This window comes from Aphelocoma coerulescens, chromosome 12 (genome assembly GCF_041296385.1).
Source record: "Aphelocoma coerulescens isolate FSJ_1873_10779 chromosome 12, UR_Acoe_1.0, whole genome shotgun sequence".
NCBI classification, from domain to species: Eukaryota; Metazoa; Chordata; class Aves; order Passeriformes; family Corvidae; genus Aphelocoma; species Aphelocoma coerulescens.
Genome location: NC_091026.1, coordinates 18,486,366 through 18,505,687, shown reverse-complemented (window position 1 = coordinate 18,505,687; position 19,322 = coordinate 18,486,366). Strand labels below are relative to the sequence as shown.

At 46.6% G+C, this 19,322-nt stretch overlaps 1 long non-coding RNA gene across 4 annotated transcripts in view; it reads right to left on the bottom strand.

The window, feature by feature from the left end:
* Positions 1-19,322, bottom strand: part of LOC138117318 (uncharacterized) — a 212,321-nt gene that overhangs the window by 12,456 nt on the left and 180,543 nt on the right. For all 4 annotated transcript variants that reach the window (XR_011154615.1, XR_011154613.1, XR_011154614.1 and 1 more), the window contains one exon: positions 897-1,000. This is a non-coding gene — a long non-coding RNA (uncharacterized lncRNA). The remainder of the gene's footprint in view (positions 1-896; positions 1,001-19,322) is intronic.

The following is a 19,322-nucleotide window of genomic DNA, read 5'->3' as shown; positions in this document are numbered from 1 at the left end:
GGAACGTGGCAAAAATTGCTGGGGCTTTGTTCTGGGGTTTTTAGCTACTTGCTGTATCCAGATAAGTCCTGTGTCTTATCCTTGGGGTAAATTTTTGTTACTTTCTGCCTGTAAAGCTCCTACCCAAGGGCAGCACCTTCCATTACTGCAGTCCCTGGGGCATCCCTTCAGGACAATCAGTATTGGACACTGTGAAGTCTCAGGGATTTTCTCTGCCACCAACCCCAAAGCACCTTGAGAAATTCCACGTGTCTGCCAGAGCACCAGTGTAACAGAAATACATGTGTACATCTGCCATACAGCCTGCACAGGCCCTGCTGAAGAGGGAGGAAGAAGAAAACAGATTCTCCTTTTCTCTCTCTGCCTTCAGCAAATCCGCATCTGCTTATGGCATCTGATGCAACTTTGCATTTACCTCTTACCCGGTTCTCTTATCTGTTCCTATTCTGGGACTCAAATCCTACCAAGGACAGCTGAACCTCCCCAGAACTGTTCTCTCTTTTCAGCTCTGTCCTCTCTGTGGGGGTTGCATTAAGTTACCCAAACTTTACTGCTCCGTTCAGGGTTCAGAGCAGAAGTCACATAAAGCAGCAGCACCTCTGTGTGTAAGGCAGAACTGATCTCACAGAGGGGATGAGATCAGCTGCAGCTCTCAATGACCACCTGAAATTAGGTTCTATAAAATTGCAGGTAGTACCAAAAATTTCAAAATAGAGAAAAAATTCTGACATACCTAAGAATGAAAATATTGCCTGTTACTTTTAAATGCATTATTCCATGAAAAATGTGGTCATACTCCATTTAAACGTGTGACTATCTCAGGATTTAGAGCATCTGCTGAAAATTTTCATCACAAAGATAAAACAATTTAAAAGCTTTGAATCAGAGTTGCTCACCTGCAGCATCCTCATCTGGGCTCTGCTCAGGCTCTCAGGCACCAACAGCTCCAAATCCTCTGGCAGGGGAACAGGCAGTCAGAGAAGGTTTCCTTTGGAAGGAGCTGAGAGAAACAAGTTGAATCACAGGTATGGTTGGGTTAGGAACTCTAATGTCTGCTTGATTTTGGGCACACTTGTAGTTCATATTTAAAATTCAATTATTTACACAATTTACAGAAATGTAAAAGCAAAGAAGATGCAGTGAAAATATTTGTGGTTTCTTATGACAGTAAAAGACAACTTCAAAACAGCTTTAAAAATGAAGGCCAGCATTATTTTTATATTTACAGCCTTTAATGGTCTCAAAAACACGCTCACTAAATCAATGATAAGCAAGTGCTGGAGGTACAATACATAACATTCTGGACTAACAGATGTGCAGGACCACAGTCTGAACTGGGAATTCTTGTCCTGACACCACATTGCCTTTGTGGGGTCACAAGGAAGTCAGAAAACCTATCTGACTCCTTTCCCAATACCTGCCATGGGCAATAGAAATCCCAGCCCACACAAAGGGCCCTTCAGTGACCATCCACATGATCCTTCTCCTAAATACAGGTAGAGCAGGGCAAACAAAACACAGACTTGGAGGCTGATGTGAGCTCTGTTTCCTGTTTCAGTATTACCTCAGTCCTCCCACCACACCTGCCCTGGTGAAGGGAGGAGCACGTGGGGGTGAAAATTACCAAGCAGGTGTTTAAAAGACATCGTAAGCAGTTCTGCTATAGTCTAATTAGTGCTCTAATACATATTACAGTGCACAGTCATCATTATTTCCTCTTCATTAGCTGCTGAAATATAATGCATCTTAAAAAAACAACTAACCCCCTTTTCCTTTTTTTTTTAATTAAAAAAAAACCCAAGAGCCTGTTTCTTCCATTACCATAACAAAGGCAATAGGAATATGATTAATGCATGCATCCAAGCTGTGTGCATTGTACATTAAACACCAAGGCACCATCTCAGCCTAATGTGAGCTCCCACGTTCTAAAACACACTTGTCAATATTCACACTTGCACCAAAGGAAATGCTTGGAAAGGAAACAACAGAAGAATAAGTGTTTTCTCCTAGCAGATGCTGAATCCTATTCTTTGGAAAGAGGGAGGCCACAAGCCCAGCAGAATGCACCCAAATTATTCAAGGCATGGTCTGAGAGCAACAGGAATCTCTGTCTTGCAGTCACTCCTGGGAGCGTGATCCATGTCAGCCCTGCAGTCTTAGATCACTTTTGGCTGGTGATGGCTCTCTCTGCCTGAGCAGGCAGCTGCAGGATGCAGAAATTGCTGAAACGTGGCCATTGCTCCTCAGAGGCACTCTGCAGGATTGCAGGATCCCGGCCAGTCCCACACACCCCAACCCCAGCCACGGCAGCACAGACACAGCTCGGGAGCCTGCTCTGCCCAGCGGCCTCAGCAACACCTCCTTCCTTTGGACATTCTCCATACAGCTCCCCACTGGGATCACCTGTGCCAAGGAAAAGGTCTTCTCCAAGCCTGTGGTCCAGGATTTCTTTAGTGGTGCAGCAGATTTGGCTGTTCAAGTCAAACAGCTGGGGTACAGCCTGCCCCCTCCTGCTGGCAGCACATTCCCTGCAGAGCCTTGTGATAATCTGGGGGACTGGGGGGTAGATCAGGAGCCAGCTCCTTTCCTGCATGCCTGTGCAGACTGGACACCCACACCACAGTCACCACAGCATCCCTAAGACAAGACATTCCCTTTTCAGCCTTCAAATTTAATTCTCCACCAAAGGCTGGAAGTTAAGATGAACTCACAGCAGCTGAGGAAGGAACTTTTTTCTGCCTGCTTGGCCTCTGACAGCAGCCCTTTAATTACAGCACATGGCAAGGCTTCAGCAAGTCCCTGATCACGTTCAATCCCCCAAACTCAACTTAAAGCTTCTCTGCAGCTCCACTCTCCACCTTCTCTGACAGAGCAATGACAGATGCTTCACAGACTGATCCCTTATGAAACATAACACCACGTCTATAATGAGGCTTTACTGCAACAACAGATTTTACTCTTCCTCTAGAGATCTCCAGAAATCTGGCCAATTTTTAGGATAATTCAAGCTCTGGAGAGCAAGAAAACCCCAAATCTGGTGCTGATCATGAAGCTGATGAAGCGGCAGAGACATCGGTGCTGTGGGGCAGTGCCCTCTGAGCTGCTCTGCTCCCAGCAGCCAGGCAGATGGGGATTTACACCTTGAACTAAACCCTGCTGAGGCTCAGGGGTGCCTCACCTGTACCTTGGCACTGTGGTGCCACAGAGGGTGAGCCTGGTCCATATCAACACCATCAACCCACTGGAAGTAGCCTCTGGGTTTCCTAGGGCTTCTGGCCTTAGCTTCCAAAAGCCCCTCAAAACACAAACCAACACAGCCAGTGACTGATGCCAGGGCAGGGAAGGCTTAATGTGCCTTCACTTTAAAGACAGGGGAGCAGCAGCAAATAGGTTAAACAATTTAGCCCAGGTTGTTCAGTGAGTGCTTTGCAGAGCCTGGGTTGGGGTCGGGAGATCTTGTCTCCTGATATTGACTTGATTTAACATTGCTGGAAACACCTTAATTATTTTGTTTTGTTGTTCCGAAGAGCTGAGCATAGGAAATAGTCTAAAGCCCTGTGCAATGCTGAAAAGAAAGCTTGATGAGATTTTGTTCCTTTTGCTGAGAATACAAAGAGCAAAAGGTTGAAAGTAGATGGGCCTCTGACTTCTCCTGGTTTGCTTTTACAGGTTGTTTTTCCTTATTTTCATTATTAATCAAGACCAGTCTGAAGTTTCCTAAGGAAAAGGGTAATGGTGTCAAGAAAATTTAACGTGTGCTCGAGATGAATTCAACGCAGCTCTATTACCTGTCGGTCAGCTTGTTCCTTCTCTTAGAGACAAGTTTACATCTCAGCTTAGGGAAACGATTCAACCACACACAACAGGAGCTCTGTGCTGTTCCTGGAGCCACACTGAAGTAGCTGAGGAGCACGGGAGTTTGACAATGTTTGAATGCAGCACGGACATAGCATTTGATTCATATATTGATCACTCTGTGCACAATTAGTGCAGGAAGTGCAAGTTTCCAGCTGGTGCAGCTCCTTCCTCTTGTTTTTGGAACTAATAAAACTGACTGAAGCTGAAGTGAGGGAAGCAATCATGTTCCCTGACCTCAGCAGTGACATCCAACAGCAGTCACGAAGCACGAAGGCTTTTTAAAACCATGCAGAAGCTCAGTCCCTTGGAGTTGTGCTGACTGCTCTCTCACCTGTGATTTAAAATGATTTTAAATGGATGCTTCAAGACACATGATTTTAAAATATTTTTTAAAATTGAGGTTAACCTCCAGCTTTAAAAACCTAGAGGAAGAGGGACTACTTGCCGAATTTCAGTTGCAGGCACTTTTGTATTTGACAGGTAAAAATTGCAAAAATATTTCATGTATTTAAAGGCTCTTCTTCCCCTTTTTCAGATGAAAAGGTTCAGGTATTTATATTGTATTCTAATTGCTGATTACTCAACAGACAGAAGTAAATGTCTTTCACCCCTGAGACTTTTGAAGATGTTATTTTGACACGTCCACACAAACCAACGCCCACTCAGCACATCAGGATATAACTGCAAAATCAATTAATTCAACAGCTATTTCTGCAGCCTGAAGTGTAATTACCCATGAAATGTTGATGGGTTTCAGGATAGAAGAAATTCATCATTTATGCTTAACCTGGGTTGTTTTTCCCTCCCTCCCTCCCTCCCTCCCAGAAGCAGTGCTCGGATGTGCAGGGAGAAGTGATGGATGCAGGTGAGCTGGGTCTCACCCACTCTGGACCGATTCCAGCCGTTTTACCCCTCTGGAAGGCGAGGTGGAGCACGGGCAGCTCTTCCAAACCCAGACTCAACCAACACTCAGCTCCCTCCCAGTAAAGACACCTTGGCAATGCCTCCTCCTTTCCCCTCTCCCACCTTTCCTCCGCTTCTCCTGCCACTGCTGGAGGCTGTGCCTGTGGATGAGGAGGATTCTGATTCCCGTGCAGGTGTGCAGGAGCCCTCCCCTGCCTCGAAGAACACATGCTTGCACAGCAGCAGCTCCACCACAGCCACTGCCCACCTGCAGCACTTCAAGGGCACACCCCGGGATGAGGCTTTCAAAAGCCCTCCCCACCCCCTGCACGGAGCTGCAGCGAGGAGTTGGCTCTGGTTATGGATGCTGGATGTTAACAACAACTCTAAACACAATAATTAATTCATTTATCTCCAACTTACAGTAGCCTTTGTGTAAAAAAGTGTTTCACGGTTGAATGATTTTAATTTTTTTTTAGCTCTATGTAAAACAGGCATCATCAGTATAATCCTTAGAATCTAATAATGATTCCATCAGTGTAAAATCATTATCCTTAGGCAAGAAGGAAACCAATTCAATTATGATGTTGGTTGAAAAATCGAGGGTGAAAAGTTGTAGTACATATTAAACTTGAGGCTGGAAAAGTTGTAGTACATATTAAAATGGTTACTACAAAATTTGTGCATCCAGGCTAACAAATGCTAATATGTTCTTTTGTTACCTTCTAATTTATATGATTCATGTAAGCCTGCAGCAAGAGAAACTTGTTTTAAAATTCATCTACATTAAAAAATAGCAATGCAATGAATTGTAAAGTTATTAGCATTCATGTCTAGTTGTGTTATTAAGCTGTACACATCAAATCGGGTAGTACAAGTACAGAAATGTCATAATGAAGTAGAACAGCATTTAATCAGAAGAATTTCTAAAGGTCATCAGAGCATCATATAAATTCATCCATGCATGACAGCAATATGAAATAAATAAGTGCAAGAACACTGTAAGAATAAACTTCATTCTGGGAGTTTTGTTTCCAATAGTAGGAGAATTAGCTGAATTTCATGCTGAGAGAACAGCTAACAAAAAAACCCTGAATTCTGGAGCTTTAATTAATGAATGACTAATAAGAGGCAGATAAGGAGTTTTACACAAGGGAGCTAACGAGGTGTGCTCCCTGATAGTTTCCTACCACAGCTGATCTCAGACGTCTCCCTACAACTCAGAGAAAGTGTTCAGCTCTGTTCTTTCTTCCTCATTAGCCAGATGAGCCCTAAATGATTCCCTTTAAATAACCAATGATTTGTTAATAGTTTTGCACTCATAACAACACTTTAACTGCTATAGGACGTGTATCACAGGCATGGCACTTGGCAGCTCCAAGCACTGGAGCTGTTCTGATGTTTCATGGCAATGCAGTGACTGGGATGCTCCAGGTGCTGTGGTCACCCAGAGCCAGGCTCAGGTACCTGAAATCATGTTCAGGTGCACCTTGAACTGCAAAAAGCCCAACTGATTTCACTGGGAACCTTCCCAGAGTAAAGCTCAGCCCTCAGGGATGAAAGGCACCGGGGTCTGGCTCCAGAGGTGCATTCCCTCTGTCCAGGGAGGTGATTCGGTGCAGTGGCACACAAGTGTGATGAGACAGGCTAAATAACTAATTCATCACAGATTGTTTCTGAGGCCCTGCATGGATCAGTGGCTTGCACCTCATTAGGTGGCCTGGCAGAAAAAGGAACCCTGTGTTTCCAGCTGCTCTCCAGCCCCAGGTGCTGCTGGTGCCGGAGGGACGTGGGGGATGAAGAGCTTCCCTTCTCAGAGTGGCCATGTCTGGGCAGGACCAGGAGCCCTGCACAGGGAACCCAATCCTTTATTCTGTTTGAACAGCATCCCTGGTACGTTTTAAAGACAAGGATTGGGTTTTTTGTAATTCTAGTTCTTTGTTAGGGTTCAAGCAAACCCTGTTGCTCCTGCTGCAGTATCTGGGCTGGCAAGGAGAGGAAGCAGATAAAACACTTTTCTACTTCCATGGATTTCAGCTAGACAAAGTCCCAAGCACTGAGCAGCCCTTAAAATGGATCTCTCAGCTTTCCCGGCCTAATTGCAAATGGGAATTTCTGACAAAGCAGCCACTCCTCTCCTGCTGGACCTGCTGGTCCTCCGAGTTCCTGTGCATGCCTGAATCTGTGTTGGCCCTTTCCCTCTGAAAGGAGCACTACAGCCACGGAGGACTCCTGGAATTTGGCACTGGAGCAGAGGAAAAAAATACAGATACTGTATATTTCTACAGTGACAAACCAGCTGGATTATCTGTGGGATTTTGTGCATCACCAAGAGGAGAAAAGAACATGCTTTTGAACATGTTGAACTAATTTGGAGAATCTCCCACTGTCCCTGCAGAGAAGTTTGTTTATTCCTCAAATCACACAGAATTAGCTTCTTCAGCACTCTCTCCTCTCCACCCTCTTCCCCAGTGCTGTACTGCTGTCCTCAGCTCAGGGCAGTGGTGCTGAACCCACAGCCTGAGATTTGAATTCCCTTCACCAGAGCAATTCCTACTCTGGGCACCAATACCGAAATCTCACACACTGGGTCATAACCTGCTAAGGCAGGGCACGACCCATGGACACACACAGAGGACATTGCATCACCATTTTCCATCTCCTTATTCCATATGGCCCATCAAGAGAATAATTTCTTTTTTTTCTTCTTCTTCCTTTTTTTTTTATTCTAGCAAATGACTGCAAAAAGCAACAGACAACTCCAGAGGCTGAGCACAGGCTCATGCATCATTTTCAGATCTTTTTTTAATTCGTTAATGTCTGCACTAAATGAAAGAATTTATAACTGCACTCAGGTTTCCCAAGAAATCATCCTAGCAGCATGTTTACTGAATCAGCAGGAAAAACGAATAAACAAAATGAAATCAGAAAAGAAAAGCAGTATCTAAATGAAAGCCAGAGGAGTTGAAAAGAACCATGAGATTATAATCTTAAATTAAAACTGCAGTGAGGGCAGTATAAAAGACATTCTAATCACTACATCCAATTAAATGAAGTAAATCACTAAAGCATGTTAAGTGCCTTAACTATTATAATAATTAAGAATCAAACAGAAATCAAGCATCTTTGAAAGACTGATGATGCACATTAGTGCTCAGGGAATGCTGTTTCCCCTTTGAATGCAGAGGCAGAGCAGAAAACAGATTGCCTGGTGCCCCAGGCCACCAAGGGTGACAGGGTGGGCTCCAGTGTGGAAATTCCCAGTGGGACAGGGGTGTCCCACCATGCTCCCGAGGGAAACAGCATCCTGTGCCTGTATCCTGCTCCTGTGCAGGATACATCCCTCCTCCCCATCCCTCCTCCCACATGAGACAAGCCAATGGGAACCTGATGAGAAATTCCCCAAAATCATTGTACTGAGGCCTCCAGGCTGTGGGCAAACAGAGCTTTGTCTCACTGTTGGCAGCTCCAAAGTCTGAATCAGAGAATCTTAGAATGGTTTGGGTTGAGAAGGAACTTTAAAGGTCCAATCCCCCTACCATGGGCAGGGACAGCTTCAACCAGACCAGGATGCCCTGTCCAAGCTCATCTTCAACATTTCCAGGGATGGGGCATCTACCACCATTCTGGGAAACTGTTCCAGTGCCTCACAACCCTCCCTGCAAACCCATTCTTCCTGATGCCGAGTTTAAATCCACCCTCTTTGAGTTTAAACCCATCAGCCTTGTCCTGTTGTCATTGGTGACTCCAATGTAGAACAAGACCCTGTGGCTCAGGGATGACATCACCAAACCCTTCCACAAGAATGGGGATTATTGGCCAAATCCACCCAGCACACATTTCACATCCTCACCACAGGGATAAATTCCAGCACGGCCATCCAGGCAAGAACCTGAGGATCATGAACAACTCCTCATGAAATTACAGACAGTCATGCTCCTGTTTTAAATCCGTCTGAGGCCGTGCATGGGCGATAGATATTTTAATTAGCAAAATTAGTAACCAAGAAGTACAATTTAGACACGAGATTTATCTGCAAGTGGTAATTCCCCAACTTTTCTGCAATAGCTGGGGCTAAACCTTCAGAATACAAAATGGAAACACTGAACATGTACAAACCTCATTGATGACTTCTCTACTTCCAGAGAGGTTTCATAAATCTTTTTTTTTTTTCCAAGTCAGATCATTCCTGCTTAAACAAGAGCCATTTTAACTAAATCACACATAGCTGGGATTTCCCAGCCTTCAGAATGATGTGCTTAATATTGCAGGATAGCTGAAATTGGGTGAAGTCTGGAATTAGAGTCAAAAGTGAGATTTGTCTACACAAAACGTACTCATATTTGGGCAGAATAGCTAAAGACAGAATTCAGGGAGGAAAATTGGCCCTGATGGAGTTCTCTGCTGCACAGAGAGACCCTGAAGGGCAGCAGGAGGTGTTCAGGAGATGCAGTGAGCACACCTAGGAGGGGTCATTTGCACTGTGGTTCCTGATGCTTTAGCTCTGATAATTATAAATAATCTGGAGAGTTAATTCAGTCCATTTGCCCTGCACTTCAGGGAGGAGGAACACTATTTGAAGGATGAAGACATGCTGAATTCTATAAGCAGGTTTTTTTAAACAGTTCTCCCTCTGCTTTCCCTTTGCACACCCCTTTTGCTTGGCAAAAGCTGGTAGATGAAAAACTCGCTAAGTAAATACAAAACTGAACAACTGCAACATGAATTTTTTCCCCCCCCATTCTTCTTCATATTTGTTTTGTCTGTAAGAAAAACACATTGAGGAGCTCAGTGTGGGATTTTATGTGTTGCAATGCTATCTCAGGGAGGTAATCCCTCCCACACACACTGTATGGAAGGGAAGAGAATCCAGCAGCAGTGGAGGGCTGCTCCTTCCAGTGTATTGCTGGCAAGGACATAACAACTGCACATTGAGCACAACAAGATGTGCTAAAACTGTAAAATAGCTGCAGTAGATCTTAGCCTGTTTGAGAAAAAGAAGGGAAACCTGTCAGAGAGGTTTCCAGGATGTTCTGGCAGCAGGGAAGAGTTTGGAGAGGAACATGAGCAACGTGCAGCCTGCAAAGACCAGGTCACCACTTACTCAGGACCAAAAGTTTAATTAACAGGGTGTAATGCTCCTGACTCTGCAATTCCATCTGCATTATCACTTTTAAGAAGCTCGTTTTCCCCAAGTCCAGCTCATAATCACTTTTGTGTCTTGAACCATAGAACTATTAACATTTCACAGTATTGGACCAAGTACAGGTAATTTCATTGGCAAAACTGATCCTTGAATTCTTCCTGAACTACAGTCCCAAAGCAGAACCTGCTCCAATCCTGGTGCTTAGAGATCCTGGCAACCTTCAGCTCCCTCAGAAATCAGAAGATTCCCCCCCAAGCTGCTGGCACTGTCCCCCACCACCCCCAAGTCACCATCCCCCCGAAAGCCATCGCTCTCAGCCCAGCCAGAGATGCTGAGCCCTGCCCCACCAGCAGTTTCTTGGCTCCTGCACAAATAACAGATTGAAAATGCTGTTCAACACCTCCAAGAGCACAAGTCAGGTGAGCACTGAACCCCCTCAGATGGCAGGAAAATCCAGCACTGGGCTTTCCTTCAGACATGCACTGGGGAAGGGGCTTCACTAAGGCCTGCCAGCTAAAACCAGGGAGCAGCAGGCTCCTTTCCCAGTGGAGACAAAGGTATTGACACCTTATCAAAATGTATTGACACCTTATCAAACACGTGCTCTGAGCTAGAGCTTCCAGACCAGCCTATAGTCCCACTGAGAGGATTTGCAGGATGATGCTGCATTAAAAAAACTGCAAGTTAAAGACAAAAAGCAACAACAAAAAAGTGCCAACATTAATCCAAAAAGGCTTAGGAGAGGAATCCCTTCAAAACAGATACCCACAATCCAATTCAGACTTTCTCAGTTTTAACACAAAATATTGCAAACTACAAAGGAGAAAAAATCCCAGAGCCCCTGGAGACAGCCTTGGCCTCCAGTGCTTGTGCCACACCACGAGTGAGACTCCACCTCTAGGGTTTTAGGGCTATTCCTAGGGTTATTATTCTACAGCTGGGTATTCCCCCAGTTACCTGCTGCTCCTCCAGCTGGCCAGAGCAATGCTCCAGTGCCTCCTGCCCTTCCAGACCCCCTGACCACAGCAGGCGAGCTCAGCCTCCCACAGGCCCCCTTCCAACCCGCCTCCTGCATTATCTGGATCATGTAAGTCTTCAAATGCTCATCCCCAAGGATTTCTCCAACCTCCCAGGCCTTTCAAACACTTCCTCTCTCAAGAGCCTCCACTTATCTGTGAGAATATTTTTACCTTTCACCACATAAAGCTTAGATTTTTCTATGTTTGAACTTCAGTCTGCTTTATCTTTTAATACATCTCGGTGTCTTTTACAGTTCCTGGTTATATTATTATGCATTTGAGCAGGTCTCCCCTAAAGAATGACCTTATCTGTGGGTATTACAGCCTGACAGCTTTCAGCTGTTCTTTTACTGCTGGATTTGTTCTCTGGGCTGGGGAAGGGGAAGAGCAGGTTCAGTGGAAAACCAGTAAATATCTGCTGAGATCTCCCTGCCCAGGGTTAACCCTTTGCACAGGCTCTGACTACAAAGCCTTGGATAATTTCTCTGTCTCTTCTTTCCCTAAATTAGCCTGAGAAAGAAAAACTTGCATCTCCAGCAATATTTTGGAGGCCTGGCATTTCAGAAATGAGGATTGCTTGCCCAAAAGCAGAACAGGAGGATTTGCTCAGAGCATGTGTGATTATTGCCTCAGGTCAGACACACCAACCACCACTTCAAATACAGATGCCAGCAGCAATAAGGCAGTACCCAGCCCCTAAATATGCTTCCATTTAAATTACAAAATGTTATTTTACATTAGTTTTTTCAGCTTGTCAAAAATATATACCTATTAATGGGATTCTAGGCACCCTCATTGCATATTCTGCTTTTTAAGCCCTGTAAATTGCGATCCTGAACACTGCCTAGTGACGGGGAGCTCTTTAGGGTTCCTGTATACAGCACTGCTCTTCCCATTAAATTTCCAATAAAGCATTTCCATTTTTATATCTGAAATCCCAGAAACGGCACTGGAGAAACCCAGCGTTTAACTCTTAAATTTAATACAAACTATTTCACTCGGCGTGAAAGCATTTCAAAATTACTCCAGTGCAGATTGTGGTTCACTGTTGTACTTGGTGAGCTTAATATGTCCATGGCAACTGATGAATATTCCTGCTGCTCCTGCTATAAATAACAAACCTATTTGGCAAAGCCTGAGATGTAAATATTAAATCCAGCACAAAGGCAATTTTCTGTTCCTTCTTTTGCTCCCCTCTGAGTTGGGAGCAAGTTATTTCCAAGTAGATCACAACACTGCAGAAACCACCCATTTTGATTGACACTGCTTTCAACACCGATCACACCTTTGGGGCGCGGGTGATGCTGTGCAAGGCCGGGCTGGCTGCAGCAGCATTCCCAGAACCAGGAGTGCTCCCAGTCCCAGCACTGAGATAGCACAATCAGAGCACAGCTTTTGGAGCGCCATCAGAACTTGCGGCTTTGTTTCCAGAGACTTAAAGGCAGAGTCTCGCCTGCAGGAGCGTGCGGGCAGCTGGGTCACTATTTGTCATGAGCAAATTAAGCTCGAGGGCATGCAAAAAGCACCGAAACCCTTCCCAACAGGTGGGAGAGTGGAGTGAGAGCCCGCCTGGAGACGCGGCAGTGGAGGCGGTGCCAGGGACAGCGCCCACGCCCAGGAGAGCCGAGCGCAGCCCCGGTGCCCGCAGCGAAGCTCCCGGTGCCCGCTGCAAGATCCCGGTGCCCGCAGCGAGATCCCGGTGCCCGCAGCGGAGCTCCCGGTGCCCGCTGCGAGATCCCGGTGCCCGCTGCGGAGCTCCCGGTGCCCGCTGCGAGATCCCGGTGCCCGCTGCGGAGCTCCCGGTGCCCGCTGCGAGATCCCGGTGCCCGCTGCGAGATCCCGGTGCCCGCTGCGAGATCCCGGTGCCCGCTGCGGAGCTCCCGGTGCCCGCTGCGAGATCCCGGTGCCCGCTGCGAGATCCCGGTGCCCGCTGCGGAGCTCCCGGTGCCCGCTGCGAGATCCCGGTGCCCGCTGCAAGATCCCGGTGCCCGCTGCGAGATCCCGGTGCCCGCTGCGGAGCTCCCGGTGCCCGCTGCGGAGCTCCCGGTGCCCGCTGCGGAGCTCCCGGTGCCCGCCTGCTCCTGCTGGCCCACTCGCGGAGAGCAGCGATGCCGGGAAGGAGCACTGCAGGGCCACGGCATGGTGGCAGCGTGCCACGGTTCCTCCTCGCCAGCCCGGTGCCCGCCCGAGGGGCAGGGACAGCCGGCAGCCCTGTCACCTCCCCTGCCAAGCCTGGCCGGGTGCTCGCTGCTTTCGAACAGCCACGCCGTGTGAAGGGCTCAGGTGAGCTGAACTCCACGCAGTTCCAGCTCGGTGCGGTCCCTGGCTCCGCCGGGACAGCCGCGGGATGCTGCAGGCTGGAGCATCCCCAGCAGGGGTCAGGGCGTCGTCCCAGCTGCACCAAGGGGTGGCCAGAAGCAGCTTCCTAAATCCCGTCCCGATCACTCTGCACCCCTGCCCATCAGGCTGGCCTGTCCGCACCCCGGACGGGGCAGCTGTGGAGAGACGCCCCACAGAGCCACCTGTGTGAAATGGGCTGGAAAATGATCCTAAACCCACATGGCTAAACCTACACCCGCGTCAGGCGTGAGCTGTAACCACAGCAAAAGCCATGTTCTCATCCCTGACCCTGCTTTCCCTGATGCCACGTTGATTTTTGCCTTTTTTCCTTTTATATATTCTCTGTATTCTTTACACGTATATTTGTAGCTCCGTGGTCTATTATTGTAACTTAGCTTCAGTATTTTCCTAGGCAGAAAGACAAAACACATTCCAAGACAGCCGTGCTATCTTGGTTCTCCTTAGAAACCAAGGCTGAGACCAGCTCTTCCAGAGACATTTTTCATGAACAAAGTTTAGTCCTCATCTGAGAGGGGACGATCTAGAAGGTACTGGAACTGGCAGTGGCTTCACCGAGGATGCTCCTAACCGGGGGTTCTTGTCAGATATGCTAATTTGCAAAATCTGTAAGAATTCTACACTCATTGTGTGGCGTGTGCACCTTTGGCATTTTCCGCCTGGCAAGTTGTGCACCTAAGGATCCTTACATAAAGGATGTAACCCCTTTTCATCCCCCTAACTGGGCCTAGCTCGTGGTTCTAGGACCAGAGAAAAAGGCATCATCCCCACTAAGCCACTCTGCACAGCACTTAAAATGGGATCAGCATGCTGTGTTCCACCCAGATCTCACCTTCCTGCTGCTCCACCAAGACACCACCAATTCCCTGGGACACTGCAGCCCCTCAGCTCTGCCCCACTGAGCCACTCCAGAGTCCATGCCAAGACAGCAGATACAGATACTACAATGGTAAGAATTAAATTGCTTGAGAATAAAGTACTTATTTAAAGCCATTTTGAAATATCGTTTGACAGAGCATCAGAAAAACCAGGATTGAAACCGCTTTACTTAGAAGAAAACCAGCAGCACCAGCACAGCCCTCCCCTCCACCCAGGAATTTTGGGTCATATTATCCAAATCTCACGTTGTAAGCACGGTGGCCTGAGCTGAGGGGTGCAGCTGTGGGTAAACGAGCTAAACATGAGAGTGGGAGAAATAAATGGGAATGTTGGAGAATTGCTGCTCAGAGGCAGTGCTGAACCCTCCAGCATCGAGTGCTACAATCCTTGGTCACAAACACACCAATTACAGCGTTTCTATCAAAGCTCTCCATAGATGATGCCATTAATACAAACCTGACAGTGCAGCTCATACAGCAATGTCACCACTTTGGAGCCTGCCACAAAACCATGGGGCTGGATTCTGCAACACTCAGCTCTGTGCTCAGGCAAACATTGACTGCATCCAAGGAAACTCCTCAGCTACATAAATAAAGACCTCAGAAAGAGTGCCAAAACCACTCTTGTAACACAATTTAAGGACATCATTCTCAAGCAACTTAACTAATTCTTAACATCATAATAACAAGTAATTAAACTGTAAAGTACCTGTGGATTTCTGGCTGTAGGTAAGGTAAGATTTACAACAGCAGAATTGCTGGGAACTCCACTGGACCCATCCATAACCTGGATTCAACAGATGAAGCAAAAAAAAAAAAAAAAAAGGGGTATTTTTCCACAAAGTAATTGGATGGACAGGGAAAATACCAACTTTTCTTGCAACAATTCGCCTGTAAACCACCTCAGTGGAATGGATGGGATAGTTCAGGAATTCAGACTCTCTTCTGCATGACTGAGGGGTGCGAGGTCTGGGATAATGCTTGGGCAGCTGGCCCTGGGAAATCAAACACAAATGCAGATATTGGGGTGGAGAAGAGGTGAAAGCTTTCATCCTATGCAAGCGAACAGCAGCTAAAACCCATCAGGAAAATTATATACATGAAAAACTTTTGATTTTGCACATTTTGTTGGTAGTCTCTTTCCTACATAGCCTAAACAAGAATTAAAAAAATATAATAATTCATCCACATTTAACATCAACTGAATTTCTTACAGAATCTTTTACTAGAATAATTTACTTTCATTTAAGAACTGCATGTAGGAACCTATTGACTACCAAAAGTTGAAAAAAAGCTGTTCTTCAGCTTCTTCTCAAGGGAAATCCTCACAGTAATCAGGCATTCTGAGAAAATAAAACTGAGCTGAAATTTCCCTCAGGAAAAGCTCCTGCAGGGCTGCTCTCACCAACAGGGGCTGTTTTGAAGGCGAGGTAAAGCTGAATAAATTGAGTATTTCCATATTCCAGACTCTCTTCCACTGAGACTGGACGACTGGAGGTGTTCTACAGCACAGCCAAGGAAAACATGAGATCTGCTCATTCATTTAATGACAATTGCAGGTAATTAATCCAAGAGAACTCACACCCCACATCCAGCAGGCAGCTGCAGGCTCAAGGTGAGGATGAGCTTCCTAAATTCTGCTGCACTAAACAAAGCTGCAACACTTAAATCTGCCTCTGAATCTTGCCCTGGGCCATCTTAAATGCACAAACAGATGCAGAATGAGCGTTTCCACGGTGGAAACACCTCTCAAGAGCATATCCACCTTCCAAACAGCTTTGCATTTTGTTTACTGAGTTTTATTGTCCCTGCTTCCCAAGTGCCTGCTTTGGAAATCTCTGCTGCTTCCTCTACTGTTGCTAATTTTACCTGTTTGGGCTATTCTAAGTTTCTTTCCGCCAGCAACTGTCTTTGAATTCTCTATTAATGGCAAAATGTTCACATCATTACCCCACAGACGTTCCCAAATCAGACATTTCCATTCTGCCACATCCACCCTTCCTCCTGGCCCCACCAGGACCCATTCCCACCTGGATGCAGCTCAGCTCTGCAACTCTGCTGAGTTATTTCACAATCCTTCTTTTACCCCCAAATTTCTGAGAGCGTAAGAAAGTCTTCCAGAGAAAAGAGATTTTACTGCAACAGACACGAAAGAAAACCAATTTATCTTTGTTCTTATCTACAGCCCTAACCTGCAAGAAAATACCAGTCCAATATTTCAATATACTGCTGCCAGTTCTCACTGCCTGGGTTAAACAGTCCCATTTTCCCCTCAATTGCCAGACTCCAAATATTTTATCACTTACATTTAAAAAAAAGCCACCCATGCAGTCATTGCTTTATCAACTGAACTAAAACAAGACAGAGAAATTCCCTGTCTCACCTGAAGCAGAGACCTCAACCCCCAAAAGCCAAACTCAAATCATCTCCATCAGTTCATAATTGATTTTCTCCCCTAAATTACCAAGCCAGGAAGGAACCTGAAAAGACAAGAGCTGCTGCTGCCACTTCTGATTACTGGAGTTCGGTTTTGTTTACCTGATATTTCCATAGATGCGATTAAGCATTTGAACCCAATTAAAAGCTGCATCATCCACTGGAAAATTCACAGCCACTGACCAGGCTGCTCCACTTGGAGCACTGGGAAAGAGATTTAGATTAGATTTTAGGAAGAAATTCTTTACCATAAGGATGGGGAGGCCCTGGCACAGGGTGCCCAGAGTAGCTGTGGCTGCCCCTGGATCCCTGGAAGTGTCCAAGGCCGGGTTGGATGGGGCTTGGAGCAGCCTGGGATAGTGGGAGGTGTCCCTGCCCATGGAAATGGGATGAACTTTAAGGTCCTTCCCAACCCAACCCATTCTGTGATGATTTCAGGACTGTCACTATTTGCCACAACAATTCTGCTTTCAGCTGGGGAAGGGACTAACAGCACAAAGCCTCTCCCAGCACAACACTCGTCCATTGCTTTGCATTTCCAAATGCACAACGATGTTTTCTGATCTCTGCACTGTCAGTTCTGAAACTGTTTTACACCCCATAAATTCCACAATGTGCCCAAGTAAAGATCTACAAACCCTCGTTATTTAGCATGATATACATTGAATTTCACGCAGTTTTTACAGTGCTTTTCCAAGAAAACAGCCCAGTGTCATTGGAGCAGCGTGGCTCCTGCCTGCAGCTTCCACCTGGCACGGGGCTGGAGCTGGGGTGAAATGTGAGCACAGGAAAACACAAACTCTGCAAGGCAGCGGAGCCGCAGCTGCTCACGCTGAGCCCAGACCAGCACGGGCAGGGCTGGATCCCTGCAGCTCGGGACAGGCTGCCCTGTGGAATAAAGCAAAGTCAGGAAGGTCCAAGGCAAATGGCCAAGCCAGATTTTTTTGGTGTGAATGAATTAACGTGCTGACAGCTCACGGTGCAGTCCGAGCCCCGGCTGTCAGCCCGCTCGCTGCCTTGTCTGAAGCAGGCAAAAAACTTGGGTACAAGAGATGTTCAGACCTTTAATCTTCACAGCCTGAAAGGTGCTCGCATTCTCCTTTTCCCTGGGTGCCTTGTTATCATTTCTAGCTGCTGTCCTGACCACCAGTGGGCTCTGCAGGTTTCTGTTCCTCCACGATACAGAGGCTGCAAAGCCTCTGCCCTGTGCCAGGGCACGGCAGCGCAGATTGGGGCTGCAGGAAAACCAGACACACTCCAGCCCTGTGCACTCAAAAGACCCTAAGAGCTTCCCACATCCAGGACCTACACAGGCAACAGATCCTCTGCCTGGATCTTTTCCATGTTCCAGGCTTGCCCTATAAACAACACGGCAGGCAGGAGGAAGGGCTGCAAGCGTGAGTCAAGCTCCTGGTCCAGGCAGAAGGAGTGGCACAGAGCTGGGGCCTGGGGCTGCCAGGCCAAGAGTAAACACTGCTATTCAAGTTACACAGGGAAAAATAACAAGTCCAGAGCCTGATGGATGAATGCATAACAAAACAAAGCCCCAAATCCATGTCCTCGTGCCCTGCTCTTCCTTCTCCAGCACAGCCATTTCTTGCACTTCCCCCCTGACAAACCTCTCCTTCCAGCACAATTCTATACCTTCCAGGCCTGCCTTGCAGTCAAATTTATTTCCATAAATCCACTGAACTGTAGATTACTTTGCAGTTAAACGTTTCCTTTGCCAGCAGACATCTCCCATGTGTTTGAGCATTTAAAGCCACTTCCAAGCACACTTTGCTATCTCTCCTTAGCACGTGCAGCCAAATCCCAACACGGGGTTTGTGGTGGGGAAGAGTCTAGCACAGAGTGAGGCTGAGCAGAGAAAAACTGTCACCAAAGAGCGGGGGGGGGGGGGGGGGGGGGGGGGGAAACCAGGAAAAAAAGAAGAGAAAAGCTGACAAGAAGAAAAACTGACACTGGAAAAATGCCAGCCCGGGACAGTCAATCTTCAGGCTGGCAGCAGAAATGCCATTAAGGGCAAAAAGGAAGAGGGTCTCTGATGACAGCTGTATGCACAGGCTTACACGGGGTTGATTAAAAAACAAACAACAATAAAAAAGTCACATTTCTCTCTACTTAGTGTGGGTAACAATTTACTGCAATTCACAGGCACGACTGTGCAGAAGTTCATAGCAGGCAGTCAGAGAGAGCCCTTCTCCTACCCCACAGATCAGAAAAGATGTAAAACCACCCAAACACCTGGGTTTTTTTTCTCTCAGGGGCAAATCCTCCTCTTGGCACCAAACTCAAAGACACCTTTTTGCAGGAGCAGGTCCCACCTTGGCAGCATCAGGGCCCTGTGGTGCACCTCCACCACGAGCATCCCATGGGGTTCATCCCCCTCTTCCCAATGACGGATCCATTGGCACTGGACAGTCCTAAGAGAATTCAAATTTGAACTCCATTCAAATAAATTCAAATTTAGGGTCTTTTCCCAGCGATTAGAATACTTAACCTTTTTGCAAAAATACCTGTCTGAAATAAGACTGTCAGTTGTTCAAAGCAATGTGGACTTATTAAATTATTTCAAACAAACGGGACTTGAAAATTAAGCTTTTAAATACTAGCTATATAGAAGAATTTAAAAGTTTAAGGATGCAGATAATCACCTAGTAGGATTTTTACTCTGAGTGCTTCTGTCAGTATTTAAATAGCTATGAAAACTGGCTCGCTGCCGCA